General features: G+C 39.7%; 1 long non-coding RNA gene across 1 annotated transcript; it reads left to right on the forward strand.

Annotated features, from left to right (window-relative positions):
* The first annotated feature begins 1,791 nt into the window (after positions 1-1,791).
* On the forward strand, positions 1,792-4,399 carry LOC140950804 (uncharacterized). Its single transcript, XR_012167210.1, has 2 exons — positions 1,792-2,032; positions 3,819-4,399. It is a non-coding gene; the product is annotated as an uncharacterized lncRNA (long non-coding RNA).
* Positions 4,400-15,519: the final 11,120 nt, after the last annotated feature.

Here is a 15,519-nt window from a genome sequence, read left to right on the forward strand (position 1 = left end):
CGATCGTGTCTGTTTTGCTTTCATATGATGACATTTTCCTGACAGAAAAGTGTCGGGAAAAACACCTCGCGCTGATCATACGTGACAAAATCCGTCACACCTAAGCTAATTAAGAAAAGTCTCCTCGAAAGCTCCATACAATTCCTTATAACAAAATTATAAGAAATTGTATGGAGCTCTCCGGGATACTTACAGTGCAAGCCCTGTGTGTCTTCTCATGATTGTCATTAATGTAGTCACTTTTGCATGTAAAAAGGGGGTCGGGAGGCAACACTTGACTTTTACCTGGTGCCAAAATACTGCTTGTTCCAATGAGTTCTTTCTCTGGTGGTAGATTATGTGCTGGAGTGTAAGCTTTGACTGAGCAAAATTGTGGTTTTCCCTCTCATTTAAAAGTGAGAGGTCATGACATGTATACTGATTGTCTGAGGTTATTGTTGTCATTGTTTCTGGTCAGTATGATTTGCCCTCTGATGCAAGAACATTTTATTTTAGCTCTTTTGAAATGTATTTTTGTGGCTAAATAAGCTTATCAGTGATGTGCCAGAAGAAGCCATGTTAAAGATCAAAAGACCTGTCAGTGTTCTCGCCACTAGGAGCTTGCATCAGAATCTGATGCACAGTGGGTGCCGCAAAATAGTAGCCTCATAGGTTCTCTACTTGCTCTTCCCCTTTTTAACTTTCCCCAAACAGAGAGCCTGTACTGTTTACAGGCTATGCAACATAATACATGTATTATAGCAACATAGAGCTGAAACAATCGCCAAAGAGTTAAGATATTGAGAAGTGTGTTGCTGCAAACCTAAGGAAAGTTAAGGCTGCTTTAATGTAAAGAGCTTTCAGCAATGGATGTAATTTGTTTATTGGGCTCATTTGAATTTCGACTTTCAATTAAGGTGTTTACTGATTCCAATAAACGAAGTGAAATTAAATGTTATCACTGAATTGTGAATATGTACAGAACGTAAGCTCATATTATAAAGCTCTCTTGAATAGATTTTATTCTGATAAATCTGGCACTTTCTCAAGTAATTGTTATCTCACAACTACTATTATAATAGTATTCTCTCCACCCGGAAAAATAAAGGTATCTATAAAGTCGATCAATTCGATCGATAGTTCAGCACGCATTGTTGTTGGTTAAGAATTTACATTTACACAGTAATGCAGGTAGTGTTGCTTCGATTTTGCAAGGAGAAATACGATATGTGAGAAAAACAAAGAGGCATGAGATATATTTTTTTCAGTTATTGAATATTATTCTCTTTGCTGGTTCACTTTTCACTTCTGAACTACCACACAAGGTGACTGCTTCGCAAGTTGTGAAAGTGTTTTTCAGTCCGTATAGTGTAAGATCCCCACAAAAAATTTATGGTGTGAATTTTAAATTCAACATTAGCTTTTAAACCCAACTCTTCTATTTGACCTTGCTCGCTGTGTATTTTCAACTCGCTTCATCAAATTACAGTTACATAGTAGAACTATACAATTTTCAACTCAACGCTGTGAATAAAACTATACATACACGGGACAAATTTTCCTACATTGCTACTTTTTATAAGCTTGAATGCCTGAGCCAATACTTGGTGCATTTTTCCACTTACCGCGTCACATTTCAAACTCGACCATGTATATTTTCAACAAAACTTATGATTTTTTGTTTACAATACAGTGATCATTGATCAAGACCAGGGAGACCAGGTGATATTTGGAATAATCAAGGTCTCAGTAAGTGTTATCAGCCTCGGCCTTCGGCTCAGCTGATATCATTTAGTCAAACCTCTCCCTTGATTATTTCTGGCTATCACAAAACCTCATCCCACACCATTTATTGTTTAATATTAACAAAGTGAAGTAAGACTGTGGTGGCACAGCCCCTGTACATTAATTTGTAAATACTCAGTATCTTACATTTCAGTGGGTAATTAAGGCAGCAGTGACAGTTAAAAGTAATTAAGTGAACTTCATTGATTCCTGATTTTCCTTTCAATACTAGGCAAACATCTTAGGAGCACTATACAATATTGTGCAGGTAAGTGACACTGGGGTTGAGGGGTTTGTACCAGAAAATAGAAGAAAAGTCAATGTTACTGAGAATTTGTAATTACATGTAACAACAAATGCTGAAAAGAAAATAGAATACCTTATTATTTATTTGATAAAGTGCTCAACCTCAAGTACCTGCCCACCTCCAATAACCCTCCACCTTATAGGCAGAAAAAAAATGAATTATCTCCTAACCTCGAATAAGTGCCTACCCCATACCAGCTAGATTGAAAAAGACTAAGTTCTACTAAATTAAGAGACCAAGTTTTCTTAGTACAGTATTTTAAAGAAACTTTCAATGAACAGTTAAAAATCTGCTTTGGAACTCAAACAAAATTACTCTATCTCCAACAAAATTACTTTTGGTGAAAACTGTGAGAATTCATTAAATTCCCAGCCCAAATACACGCATTAAAGTGACCAACTTGAATAATAGCCCACTCTAAAGGTGCAAAACTTTAGTGAGCACCCAGGCAAGGCACTTAATCAAATAAATATGGTATTTTGTTATGGGACCTCTTTATTGTAGCGGTACATGCAGTCACATTTTCCAGTAGGTGTAGTGCTTGATTTATAAACACACAAGCTGTTTTATAAAAACTGCATTGACAAAATAGATTTGCAATTATTGAGAATCTATTTTATACCAATACAGCATTACATTTCATTTCACCCTTCATTAATTCGGCTTTGCTTTTTCAAAAACACTGTATCTCAGCTCCAGGTTTTGTCCCAATTACCGTTAGTTAAAATTTTTTGTGCATTTAAGATAGACAATATTATTTTGAACCACTGTGCAAATTAACCTTTTAAAAAAATAATGTATGAAATAGCTGTACGAATGATCTGGAGATAGTTTATCTACAGTGTATATGTAAACTGCTTTTAATAGACCTTTTTACCAATACAGCAGGCATATTGAATTAATTTGATTTAAGGAGTATTATAGGATGCCCAGGGGGCATGAGCACATTAATTTTTTTTTAGTTTGTATTTTGGATTGCTTTTCGGGACATTTTTTCGTAAAGTTTTCTTAGAATAAGATTGTAATAGGAAAAAAGATCCCTGTGCCCTGTTTGGATGTAACAATGATCGCCTTTTCCTAGTTCAGCATTTGAAATATGGTCTTTCACTGTATATTTCTCGGGAAAAAGGTGATCATGATTACATCCAAACATGGCACAAGGATCTTTTTTCCCATTAGAATCTTATTCTAAGAAAACTTTAAGAACAAAATGTCCCGAAAAGCGCTCCAAAATACAAGCGAAATGTGCTCATGTCCCCTGGGCATCCTATAATACTCCTTAAATTGAATTAATTCAATATGGCCACCGTATCGGTAAAAAGGTCTATTAGTACCCTTAGTATCTTTCACAAGTAGTATCTTCATGCCAGATGAAGATACTAAGTCTTGTTGACTATACTTGTTGTTGATCTCTTGTTCGATGTCCACCCTTTTGTCACAAGGACATGCAATATCAGTGATGAGGCAATTTTTGTTCTGTTGTTCCACACACACGATGTCAAGGCGATTGTGATCCAGTTTCCTTTCTGTTTGTATTAGATACAGAAATCCGAAAGAAATTTGAAAGTCTTATTATCCTTAACATCACAATATTATTATCATTATTATTGTTGTTGTTGATGATGTTATTATAAGCATGGGTAGTAAAGAGGTTCATACACATGTACAAAAATAAACTACCTTAACCACTATTTTGGGCTCTAATTTGTGGTTATTGCTCACTTTTTTCAATGACTGTGCTTTGCAGATTTTAGTAAACAGATGAAGGTGCGAACAGATGGTTAAGCAGACCCTGCAGCAGCTAGATGCCAGCTCCTTGGTTAATTCTTCCAAACCCCAGAGTTTAAGGAGATCCACCTACAAGCCAACCACCCTTTAGTTCACATGCATGGCCATTGTCATTGATTAGCAGTGGAGCTAGTTGTCACACCAGTACATCCTCCTCCACTGCAGCCTCCCTCCCCACATTCTCCTTTACTTTAAGGAGTGGCAGTGATGATGAACATAGGATGGAGAATGGATGGATTACTCTCTAGTTGTTGCCATTGTTTGATTAAATTTAGTATCTTCACTTTGAATTCTGTTTTAACTTTTGCAAAACTTTTTTTTACAAAAAACTGAAATGTTTTGAAATCACTCATTCTGAATATTCCAATCAACCTTGCAACTGTACCTTGTATATTTCTTTGAATGAATTGTCAACATGTCCGGACACTTTTTAGAGTTAGGTTTATCAACTGACACAACTTTGCACGTTTTCCTGTCAGAATTATCAAACTTTGTTCCTGTATTTGAACTTTAAAATAAATGATGTTACGCGATTTAAAACCTCGGAAAAAGTTCGATTCAGGAAAAATACGGGTCCTGATACTCAATGTATACGCTGCGTGTACGGAACCCGAGACCTCTCCATACTCCCGTTTTTCTCAAGAATACGGGTTCGTATCGACTAATATCGGGACCATGACACAACTCATTTCACACAGTGTCTATTTTCTCTTAAAAGGCCTCCAAGCACGCGCGTGATAAAAATAAGAACAGCTGGGAATTACATGACAGCTAGCGCTCGCCAATTATCGAAAAGAAAAATAAAGCAACAGTCTGTGTACAGGCTAACCGTTTTTAATCTATTTTATTTTATCTATCTGTTTATTTTATTATTTTTTTGGAACCAAAATAGAAGATCGTAAATGAGCAATGCATTGTATATAATTTTACATGTGGTCTTTGTGATATATAGAGATATGGACTATGTCGGTTTCACTAATCGGCACATCAGCGTATGCGAACACACAAGCTCTCTCTGATGTCGGCACCCCCCAGACCTTTAGTGTGTATATTAGGTGCCACACTGGTCGGCCACTGAACAGCTTGCTCGATCGTATAAGTTGTTGATTTTTTATCGACGTCCTCTCCAGTTCTGTTTTCATTGCTGTTTTTTTGTCGTTTCTAAAGTGTTGTCGTTTTTGTTAGTATTTGTATTTCTAATTTTCTTTTTTTTTTCTTTTTTCTTTTCTGGACCTCGTAGTGGAGCTTGCTCTGTGAGTGATCCAGGCCTCCTGACGAAGTTTATAAATAAATTAATAAATAAAATAATCAGGTGAAGTGACTCGCACGCGTAGATATTGCAAGAATAATTGCAATCTCGTTCCCAGATTTCATTCCGCTGGACAAGGGTAACGCAGAATCTGGAAAAGAGATTGTTTCGTTTCCAGGTCCCAGGTGGGAACATATAGTCACAAGTAAGGTCACTTGTGTATTCACGACAGCCCTGCACCAAAAGCATCTGGCTGGAAAAGGGTCAATGCAAAATTTTAGAAGGTGCATCATTCTCTGATTGGCCTTTCGTATACCCAACCCCTTGACTATTAACTTAGAACTCTTTACATAAAGAAACTACCATAAGCCAAATAATTTATTTGAGCGAATTGTAAATTTCCTTCAGGTGCCGTGGAGTTGCAACTTCGCATGTTACGGAATGATAGAGAACGTAGCGTGGTCATAGTTGATCTCAGTTCGGCGACAAAAGACGGATATCGGGTGTACTGGCTAGAAACAGGAGATATCCTCGAAAGAAATAAATGGGAACTGGTCATCAAAATAGAGCTCAGCTCAGGCCTAACGGGACAAGTGCATTCAAGGCCATTCTTAGTTACTACCCCACAATATCATAAGAAGAGACACGATGAAGGTGTGTTATTTTCATGACAAACTATAATTCCGGGGAACCCTTTCGTATACCTTCTATCAACAAATGGTACGCTTTTCACATACCTACAACAAACCAAATTATGCACTGAAGCACACGTACCAACTCCGCGGTATGGCCAGTACCTTACGCATGCGCACAACCATATCACCCCGGCAGTGGCAGCCATGGACAGCTGTTTCGCCATTTTTGGGGCGCATCAGCGTGACATAACCGTCGGATCAATGAGCGGGGAGAAAACCCGCGTATCAAAGACTCTTAACTGCCGAGGAGAGTGCAAAGCATTCCTTTAAGCGAAGGGCGAAGCAGCTGTTCGTGGCTGCCTTTGCCGGGGTGATATGGTTGTGCGCATGCGTAAGGTGCTGGCCATACCGCGGAGTTGGTACGTGTGCTTCAGTGCATAATTTAGTTGCTACTAACAAGTCTTCTTGTTATTTTATGTAGCGTTTAATAAATTAACTTGAAATAGCCATAAGATGCGTCAGCTCGAGTTACTTCAGTTATAGGCCCTTTAAAAACCTAAATGACGTCCCGACGCTTTCGTATACTTCAACTCACGAAATCATTACCCTTTCATCTGATCTACGCTTTCTAAGGCTCGAAAATTCGGCATGGGATTTTTTAGGGTTAATTTTTGGTCCGGGAATTATTAGGAACCTAGCGACAGCTGTAAGGATCAGTGAGGATTCTTATGGGTTCATTCGATCTTCAGTGTATCAATCGTCAATCAGCCGTTTTCCCTTTTCCTATTTCAAGTGAGCTTTCAAGTGAGTTGCAGACATTTTTAGGCGTCGAAATCTGAATTTAAAAAATAAAAAGGCTACGAAATTCTTAGGTGAACAAAACATACAAATACCGAAACTCTGAAGACGACAAAAAGTCACCAAAATTAAGGCGTTCTAGAGAGCTCCGAATGAACAGTTATTTCCTAGAAAACGGTCGTTGCCCCTGTTTTATACATGTGAAGCCTGAAAAAGGTCAGTATCACTTTCAGGCGTAGCCTCCCTATATGAGCCACCACAGAGAGTACCCCCCGGAGACTACAGCTGACAACTCTTAAGCTAGTGACACACGGTTGAATAGTGCAGCTTTAGGTGTTCAAAAGGTTGAGATTTGTTGCACAGAATAGTGTCCGTACTCGGTTCTCCTTTCAGGGGCACCCAACGTCAATTTGTGGGAAAAATATCTGTTCGGAAGACGATTTGAGATCTAGTATTTTCGGAACATTTGTTGTAAAAGTTCTTGCTTGCCTGCCTCTCCTAGCATTTTCGAACATCTGAAAAATGGTACAATTGCCCATTTTTAACGGATTTTTACCCTAAAAAGGTCACCTAGAATTTTCGGGAGCCTTTTTTCTGCCTGAAATTTTCGAAAGGGTAAGTTTTGATCCCCATAATTTTCGGATCACTAGACTTTCAGCCAGGAAATCCGAACAGATGAAAAATTTTTAGGGGATAAAAATATGCCTATATCTACCGTTTAAATACTAAAATACTTTTAACGATGCTATGTTTAAGTACTTTTGAACTATATTCTCGTTGGGTGCCCCTGTCCTTTCACGTACCTAGCTTGGCCTTTGCATGAAAATGCACTGTCTTTCAAATATGACGCACCTATCTTGACATAATTAACAATTATTCCTTGAGCCCGAATGGACTCTGAGACAATAGTCGAAGGCCGAATGGGCTATTGACTCAGAGGCCATGAGGGCGAGAGGAATAATTGTTTTAGTAAAATTAACACTCATTTTAGTATCATTAACACTAATTTCTTTCACGGGAACATATGAACCCACAATTGACCTACTCCCAACGTCAGTGGCTTCATAGCTCAGTTGGTAGAGCATCGCACCGGTATTGCGAGGTTACCGGTTCAAACCCCGTTGAAGTCCTGAATTTTTTTCAGGCTTCTTTACGCAATTGCATAAATTGCGTTCACTGCGACGATCGTTTCTTCATTTTCAAAATCCAACTAGTTGGTCAAAAATATCGAGACAAAACAACTTTGGCTAGTTAAAGCTAGACTTTAATCCTTTTTTGCCGCCAAAAAGCCGGCGCTTTTCGCTACTAGTGGGCTATAACATATAGCCTAATAGTAGCTCAACCAATCAGAACGCACCATTAATGATAATAGACCACTAGCTGGATTTTACTAAAAGGAAATAGCTTCTGCTACTCGAGCATAGTGAAATCAGAACCTAAATACCCGCTGAATATTTTTTTTAGTCGCTAGGTCCGCAAAGGTGCAAAGAATTCAGTGCAAGATAACAAAGTCTAATTCATCTGTGACAATCAATGATGAAGGTAAAGAGCATAGAGCTTTTGTAAACGGGAAGTCTAAAAACTGATTTGAGCATTGTTACCGTGAATAGGAGGATCGATTGTGCTAAGTGTCCCCGAATGGTAATCAGTGTTTTACTGTCGTAAAATCCCTTACTGTCGCCACCACAAGGACCATGCGGGGCGGGGCGGGGCGAGGAGGAGATAGAATCAATATAAAGGGAGGGGAGCTCTTCGTCCTGGTTAGGGTGAGACCGTGATGAGCCAGGTAGAAGTAAAAATTCCGATACCTTGGCTGTCTCAGTTTTAGAATGGAATTTTTGGGGGTTAAATAAAGCTTTCGCCGGCTATACGACCAGATTGGTCTTCATTCCTATTTTCTGTGACTACCATCTTGTAAGTGACCGCGGGGAGGGGGAGGGTTGGAGGCAGGCGAGCTGAAAATCACACGTTTATCTTTTAATAGTCTTTAGCGATTACTGCCGTAGTAAGCTAAGGAGCGATATCTGCACCTCTGCTAGACCTCCATTGTCATTGTTTTCTGTGATCTGTAGTTCCCTTTGTTCTTAGAATAAGCTTGCTGTTCATTTATCAAGTAGAATCGTTTCGATCGAGACGATAACAAAAAGAACACCTCTTATGCGATACGGAACGGTACGTACAATTGAGGAGATCGCAGTCGCTCGGATAAAACTAAGATCGGAATATAGCCTGGTTTTTTAAGTGACAGTTCTGATCATTTCGATCGTTCCATACGACTCTGTTAAGACGATGGAAGTGATTCGGACGATTGTATGGAAACTAAGCGTTAGGGGAATTGATAGCAATGCAAGTGAATGGCTACACTGATATTTTCTGAATATAAAAGAAGAAAAGAGAGATCATCCGGATCTGGAATCATATAGATATCATTTGTCTCGTTGCTGAAACTCCCTTGCCTCACATAGTTCACTTGCTAGGTGCTTTTTCATGGTAAAGTTTCTTTTAGTAAATGCCTTTCCATGTTTTTGAGATAGATAAATCTAGCTTGGAACGTCAACAGGCGTTATTTAGTAATAAGCGCAAAATAGAGGAGAGAGTCGAACTGAATAGTATGGTGGGGACGTATTAAAACGAGCCAAGCGAAAATAAGACGCACGCGACTTAGGAAAGGGGGCGGTGGCGGCGGGAAAAATGGGAGAGAGCCGCCCTGTCTCTGCCCAGCCCACGCGCGTTTTTCGAATTTCTTTTTAGTGAACGACTTTTCACCACCATATCGGAGCCTGGAACAGGCTAGAGCCGAGTATGAGATAAAGTGGAGACAGGAAAAAAATACTATATTCCTCGTTTCTTTTTCTGTTCTATTTAGTCTCTCGCTGTTCCTGTTGGACTTCCTCTTCTCCCTCACCCCGGACTATATAGCCCCAGGGACTATATATTGCCTGTCCGTTTTCTTACTGAATTGTCTTTACTCATTCTCTTTCTATCCCCAGAGGAAATTTCATTTCTCGGAAAAGCATATGAGGATTTCTGCTTCAAGATAGAGGATCATTTAGGACCCCAATCCCTTCCACCCATTTCTGTCTTCTTGAATGATGTGAACGTTGAGGTCGTTGTCCCCTCGGAAAAAGTCGTGTTTCAACCGAACACTGTTTTAGACAAAAACATGGTGAGTATTTAGTATACTTACCGCTATTACGCTGATACGTCTACCTTAAAAATATCTTCACACTGTTTTTGCTCTATGCCTTGTTATGGGCTGCCTTGTGGCAAAGCCCAATCGAAAAATGGAGGCCCACGTCTGTGCAGCAAGAAGACAATGAATAAAGGATCAGGTTACGTTTCCCGTCCCCCCTAAGATGGAGTACCATTTTTAATTATTGGGGGGGGGGGGGGTGGTCTTTTCCAAACAAAATCTTGCAAACAGACTTCAGTAGCCATTTGAAAGCCGTGTTATCGACGTTTAAGAGATTTTGAGTTGTAGTAACAGCAAGAAACTCAAAATCTTAAACGGCGATAAAACGGCCTCCACATGGGTCTAGAGGCATAGAGAGAGACAGTAAATAACCGAAAACACAAACACAAGGTAAGTCATTTTTATTTCTATTTTTGTCCAAAATTGGAATTTAAGACGTATTTTGTTTATTTTTCATACATTCTCTTACAAATTCAAAGTCCAACGAACTCTCACAGAGTTTGGGCTGCCTGTGCGAACACCAGATAATAAAAGTGCCCTGGGAACAATCAGCAAAAGATTCCATGTGAATCTAGAGAAAGCAGGACTGGGCGGAAGTACATAGCCATTACAAAAAGCTGGTAACAGCAAGGTGATGGATACCTAAGGTGACGGGAGGTCACCTGGTACCAGGAAATGAAACGGTTGGAAGACCAAGAAAAGGTCGTCACTTTTTTCCATCCGCCAAACTAACATTGACAAATTAATGATTCGTACACAAAGTAAGGGTTAGGGTTAGGGTTAGGGTTAGGGTTAAGTTAGGGTTAGGTTTAGGGTTGTTGCTATATATATTCAAATTAAACCCTCAAACCCTCGGTGTTATAGGGGTTAAAGTGATGCACTGCAGAGCCAATGATCCGAGATCGAATATTACTCGTGCCATCCTGAATTTTTTTTCCTTAAAAATTGAAGAGACTTAGACTTTTATGAACAGAAATTTCAAGAGACAGAGAAATTTCATGTAAGAAAAGTGAAATGTCTTGTGAGAGCCACTGAGAAGAAAATGTCAGTTTGGCGGATGGAAATAAGTGCTGACCCCAAGAAAACCGTGTGCACTAACAATTATAATCATCATCATCATCATCATCATCATCATCATCATCATCATCATTATAATGAAGACGTTGATGTTGATGATGATGATGATGATGATGATGATGATGGTAATAATGTGCTGATGCTGAAGATGATGATAACACTAATAAGTAAATAACAATGATACATGTAATTATAATTATAATGATAATGATTCAACGATTGGAATAACTGATACAATATCTGTATTTCAGGTAGCAACGCACTTCAATCGCGAAGGAAGAATCCTCTCCGCTGTTGAGCAACATGAGATCCCTGGTCTGATGAAGTTGTTCAGTAAACGATCAATGATTGCCGCTCCTCGTGATGTAGCAAAGAGATGTAAATCAAGAAGAAAAGACCATTGGTGGGCTTGCGGCCGTTGCTTTTTCGAACGCGGAAAGAAATCGACAATTAAGAATCATTTAATTCAACAAGTTTGTCAAAAGTCAGTTGACATTAGAAAACGGGGAAAAAAATTTTGATATCCTTCACTGCAGTTCAACTTCCATAAGAAAATATGCTGCTTTAAATGCGCTATTTGCTAGAGGATCCTATAATCTACAATCCTGGACAAACGTTGTTGGGAAAAGACTGCAATATTCATATTTTTCTGTCATTTGTCGGTTCTGTCTTAAAACAGTGCAACCTTTTCGGAAGTTTTTTGCAGTTCTCCCTCCCTCCACCCTATACAAAGTTGAAACTCGGAAAAAAAAATTCTGGATACACGCGTCCAACATTGTTTGTAGGGTATAGGAGGGATTGGACCTGTTTGAATTGGAAAACGCCCCAGAAACGCAAAAATGTCCCAAGACTTGTGTCCATGATTGTAGCTAAAATATAGTTCATCCTTGTCTTTGCATTTCTTGTGCTTAATCTGCGGAAACTGCCGCCTCTTTCCAAACGAATTTTTAGGAATTAAACCACTATAAACAGCTCTCATTTGGATGTCTCTTTTAGACGGGCCCGTACACCTTGTGTTCGAACATCCGGCTGGATCATTGAATCTGGTCTAATAAAAAGGAAAAACTTTCTTTCCTAGTTAAATATATCAAATTATTATTCATTCAAAACATTTCTCCGTTTCTGATTGGCTAAAATCCCAAGCTCAATTCATCATACCGGTAACCAGTTATTGTCGACCAAATATGCAAAAAATTTGCGATATTAAACCTGGAACTACCCTGGGTGCCAGAGACTTTTCTAGCGCGGTTTCCGGTTTCTGTCAAGTCTTTATAGTGACCGAAAATTCCCACCGCACGCGAGAAAAACCTCTGGTACCCAGGGTAACCTGGAACCGACCATTGCAATAAGCCGCTGGGTCACTGAGGCCCTGCTATATGGAAAACAATTGTCTCGAGAAGAAGGGTCACTCGCCTACCCGAGCCACGCTGGGCGAGTCAACGTTTCATACATTTCCTTACAAAACGCGGCAAACCGGTTACGCGAGAAACAAACAGTTGGCTCGGCTGAAAGGGTGACCAGCCTAGCTCCGAATTAAAGAACTGTGCTTTTTGAGTAAAGGTAGAAAGAATTCCAAGACAGGTTTCTTAAAACAACATTTTTTCAGGTGTTTGCTGTACATTTCTTTGCCGTCACTGCACAACTACGACGTGAAAATGCCTTATTTCACGATTCCACGTATCCTGGGGGACCTAAAGCAGCCATTCATATTCGCCATTTGCGCATTTTCCATAATAGACACCTTGTTTGCCCCCTCTTAAGACGACTGTAATACCCAGGAGAAATTGTTTTGCAAAATTTTGCGGGACAAACAAGGTGTACTATGAGAGATATGCAAATAATGGTGATTGACGAATCGGTTTTCGTTCTCTTTCTAAAGTTGGATATGGGTCTCCAGGAGATTTCGCCCAATTTTGACAAAGTCATGCGTTGGAGTAATCGCGACGACACTGCCGTGAGCTAAGAACGCGAATTTTCTCTTTTTAAGCGACGTTTTCGCTGCCCGGCGTCGCCGAAGAAGGAGAAAAGTAACGTTATTCGTCATGGAGACAGGCTAATAGTAAATTAGGCCCGTTCATATGGAGATTAGCTGTCCCTAGAAAAAGGGGCCATCCTCCCAGCCGAGTCAACTTATAACGAGCGTTTTAATGTGTGAGTCTCTTTGCACTGGCGGATCCAGACCTTCTAATAAGGGGTGGGGGTATTCTAACCGTCTAATCCTTTAATATACCATTTTTGACAGAAAAGGTACCCCTTTCGCGTGATACCTTCTATTGACAAATGGTATCCCTAAGAACTTTGCATCCCTTTTAACTGCTGTCAGGAGCCTACTAGTCCTTTTGCTGTAAATACACATAATTAGAACGTTTTTTCGACTTTTTGGCAGCCTCAAAATGCATCTCTCAGCCCTTTGAAGTCTGTTTACAGAACGAAATGACACATTGTGCTACCCAAGGGGGAGGGGGGGGGGGGGAGGAACGCTGGCAACGGCCTTTGATCTTGCCTCTTTTCGGCTTTCCATGATCGCCCCATGTCTACGACCAAGCAACTATGTTCCTGAGGGCAAAATAGGCTTTGTAAAACACCTAGCACATGACGGGAGGTCTCGTTGTTGTTCCCGCAGGATCTGATACGTGAAATGAAATATTTTCCACCTAACGTCCATCATACCGCATTCACGTTCATCCACAATTCCATTTTTTATGTACATGAGCCTATGTTTTCCCGTGCAAAATATCCGGGTGTCACTAGTCAATGAAATATCCTTTGCGAAGTGAGTTTTCGGCGCCGGTAAATGTACAACGTCACCCTTCAGCCTAAGTAACAGATCATGCCACTCGAATGCCACGGTATAACTTGTAGGGACCACGGAAAATCGTTCAAGAAAATACATTCAGCGTTTTGAACCCCAACCCAGGCAAAGCTTCCGGAAGCAGGATTAAAAAAAGTGTTAAAAATCAAGGTCAACGGATTAAGTAAGAAAGTTTTACCGCAGTTCGCATTGCCAGTGATCATAATGTTCCGGTATTTACCCCTCCCCTTTATCGGCAGATCACACACTGCGTCGCGAAATACTTGTGGTGGGACCTGATTATTGGCTAGGATTTCTTCGGCACAAATCTTCCACAGCCCACCACAACCCTCCGTGCATTCTTTTTCTTTCACTTCTTGCAATAACTCTAGGGGAGTTTTCTTAGATCGTGCCAGTTTCTCAGCAGCATTCTCAATTTCCCATGCGGTATTCAATATATCTGCGACCGCCCTTGGCGTGCGATTTACTAGGAATTCAACAAGATCCGTTTTGCCCTCTTTTTTCTGTTGGTGAGCCAAAGCTTGCAGTTGTACCAGCGATTTCACGTTTTTCTCAACTATGATTCCTGTCACCTCGAATGTCGTAAGACGCTTTCTCTTTTTTCATGTTTGCTTTATTCTTTACTATCTTTAATTAATATTCCAACACTTACCAACCAAGGAAGGAGAACATCCAAGATCTAGCAAGAGCTCAGCTCCATCTGTTAAGAAAAACAGCCTGCTAACTCCATCTTTTCTAAAATTCATACCCTTGCTTTCTCTTAGGGCATAAATACACAGGACATTTGCAGTCATTTCTGTACTCCAGTCCACTAGCTACTCATGACAGCTGATCATGCACTGTAATACTATAGCTTACAGACCTCTTTCATAATCGATCATTATAAAACACAGACTAGGTATAAAATGCGGACTAGAAACTACTGACTGAGTATGAAACACGTACTAGGTATAAAACACTGACCACAGACTGTGTAAATAAAAAAAGTTTTAGAAAGGTAATTCTCATAAATCCATACCAGAGATACATTTTGCTGCAACACCACGAATAGCACCATAGAACACCATCAGCAGTAGGTTACCAGTTATCTAGAAAGTGACATGTAACAGTTATCAACCATATGGCAGAGTCTACAGCAGTCAATAGTGCTTTTTATTAATACTATCTTCTCCATTCCATAGATGATAGATAGATAAATATATAGACAGTAACTTTATTAAAGTGTCAGTCATTTTTAGTGTTTACACACTAATTGAAGACACTATAATAAATTATAATTCTCGCAGTGAAGCAAGTTTATAATTTTGTCGCGCCCGGGTCACAAGCGAAGTGCGATTTTGCTTTGGTCATAAATCTTTCTTTCTATCGGTTCGGTATCCGCAGTTGCCAAGCAACAAACCACAAACAGACTCTAAAAGACGCCACTCAGCATGACGTCACCATACATTTTGGGTGCCCATAGTGCCCGATTCGAAAAGTGGCCAAAAATTCTCGCAGTGGAAAATTTTTAAAACACTGAAAGAATGGTGACACAAACTTCAGCGAGAGCTAGAAAAGATGAGCACGTTTATCAAGTGGCCGTTATAAAGCCAGAGAGTGAATAAACGCGGAAAAAATGCGAAATGGCTTTGAAATACTCATTTAAGCTATTTTTCTTAAATGTATGTTTGAATTTGTGATAAATACAGCTCCACATTAGGTTCAAAAACAGTGTAAATAGCAGAGATGACCGAGCCAATCCGGGAAATATACACTGGACGAAAAAACGGATTTGCCTAAGTTTGCTAGTTGAGCAAATCTATTGTAAATTTAGGGTACTAATGTTGCTACTTATTTGTTCTTGGTGCAAATTTTGTTCGAAAGCGAAAGTTTACTTTTCTGCAAGGGTGGCGTAAA

The sequence above is a fragment of the Porites lutea genome, chromosome 10 (assembly GCF_958299795.1).
Source record: "Porites lutea chromosome 10, jaPorLute2.1, whole genome shotgun sequence".
Lineage (NCBI taxonomy): Eukaryota > Metazoa > Cnidaria > Anthozoa > Scleractinia > Poritidae > Porites > Porites lutea.